We start from the raw sequence: 2,042 nt of genomic DNA on the forward strand, positions 1-2,042 counted from the left end.
TGTTTTTGGTGTCTGTTTATGTTTCTTCATTTCAATCTCAACGAAGCGCACTTCAGTGGAGTTGGGGAACCTAGAACTATTGAGGTCCCAAGATAGTTCGTTCAATCGTCTAGATAGAAGTCATATTTACATTCGGTGCAATTCATTCACATTAGTGTAGGAAACTATAATCCTTGGCACACCCGCAAATCATCATCACCTTGGGCCACGTTTAGGTGACAACAGTAACTAACAAGTTTTTATACAAATTATTAGTGATATCTTTCCATGCTGATGCATAAATTTTTTAGGGGATTTTATATTCCTCATTTAAACATTCATAAGATTGCAAACTTATACTTTGTTCAAGATCCTATAACTGATGAACATTATTTACACCCATTTTTTACTAAGTACACCCCATTAATCTTTTTAAAATACACTAGAGTGGGGCGTGTTTAGTAAAAAATGTGGTGCAAATAATGTTCATCAAAACTAAAATTATAGTAAGAAAAAGGGGTAATATGGGTATAAAATAACAAAGAGAAAGTGCATCCACAAGAAGGAATAAGAAAAGGTCTCATTTTCCCCGTGGCAAGTGATGAGTAACCACAGAATAACGGCCCAACCGTCTCCCTCAGACCTCTCTTTTCTCCTGAAAACATTTTTTCTTCTCTCACTTTATTCACTCAAATCGTGAATTGATCAAATCCAAATTCTTCAACAAGATGCCACAACCAGCGAATGAATATCAGGGCTCGTTCTTGGGCCGAATCAGTATTCGCCGAAACTAGGTGATCTCCATGGACGGAAACCACGAACAAGAATTGGAGGACCTCGAATTGTTCCAGAAACACGTTGCGGATCGCTTCGCTGACCTGGTCTCTCCGGCTGACGACACAACATCCGCCGAACCCCTCCTCTCAATAGCCTGGTTAAGGAAACTTCTCGACACCTTTCTTTGCTGCGAGTCGCAGTTCAAGGCCGTACTAATCATAGGCCGCGACCCATCCCATGTCGTCAAGCCACCCCTCGACCGCTTGATCCCTGAGTTACTCGAACGGGCCGTGAAATCGCTCGATATTTGTAACTCCGTTTGTAACGGGATCGAATCAGTCCGCCATTGCCAAAAATTGGCTGAAATTGCGGTCTCGGCTTTGGAACAGAGACCGATAGGAGACGGACCAGTCAAGCGAGCCAAGAAGGCTTTGAGTGCTTTGGTTTTAGCGATGACGGCAGAAGATAAGGAGGGTAACCATAAGACTCCGGAGAGGACTTGGTCTTTTGGTCGCAGAGCCGGTAATAAGGATCGCGAAGCAGGGAGTTTCAGGTCTCTGTCTTGGACGGTAGCGAAGAATTGGTCTGCATCGAAGAACATTCAGACGATGACGAACAACCTAGTCGCACCGCGTGGTGGAGAACCGACTGGATTAGCCTTGCATGTTTATATAATGAGTAGTATCATGGTATTTGTGATGTGGGCTCTGGTGGCGGCCATTCCTTGCCAAGAGAGGACTGGATTGGCTACCCATTTTCCAGTGCCAAGGCAGTTGGGATGGGCACAGAACATGATTGGATTGCAGGAGAAGATTGGGGAGGAGTGGAAGAAGAAAGAGAAGAAAGGGTCAGCTGGTTTGCTTGAGGAGATGCAGAGGATGGAGAAATTGGGGAAATCTTTGATTGATTTCACGGAATCATTTTCGTTCCCTGGGGAGGCGGAAAAGCTGGAGGAGGTGGCAGCACAGGTGGGGGAACTGGCGGATATTTGTCAGAAAATGGAGGAAGGTTTAATGCCTTTGCAGCAGCAGATTAGGGAGGTATTTCATAGGGTTGTGAGGAGCAGAACAGAAGTTCTTGAAATGTTAGAGCATTCAGGGAAAGTGCCTTCACCAATCATGTAAAATCATGGTCTTTTTGAGGTGAATCTCATGATTCTAGCTTCAAGTTGTTGATGGTCTGTTTTTGAACTTAGAAGGTGGAATTTGATTCAGATTCTTTTGTTTTTGCCTTATTAGTTTGTTTTTTGTGAACAAATGCACCAAGAATATGTATATTACATCAAG

The 2,042-nt window shown here is 43.5% G+C and overlaps 1 pseudogene; it reads left to right on the forward strand.

Moving 5' to 3' along the window:
* The first annotated feature begins 614 nt into the window (after positions 1-614).
* On the forward strand, positions 615-2,042 carry LOC119987544 (annotated as a pseudogene).

The sequence above is a fragment of the Tripterygium wilfordii genome, chromosome 20 (assembly GCF_013401445.1).
Source record: "Tripterygium wilfordii isolate XIE 37 chromosome 20, ASM1340144v1, whole genome shotgun sequence".
Taxonomy (NCBI): domain Eukaryota; kingdom Viridiplantae; phylum Streptophyta; class Magnoliopsida; order Celastrales; family Celastraceae; genus Tripterygium; species Tripterygium wilfordii.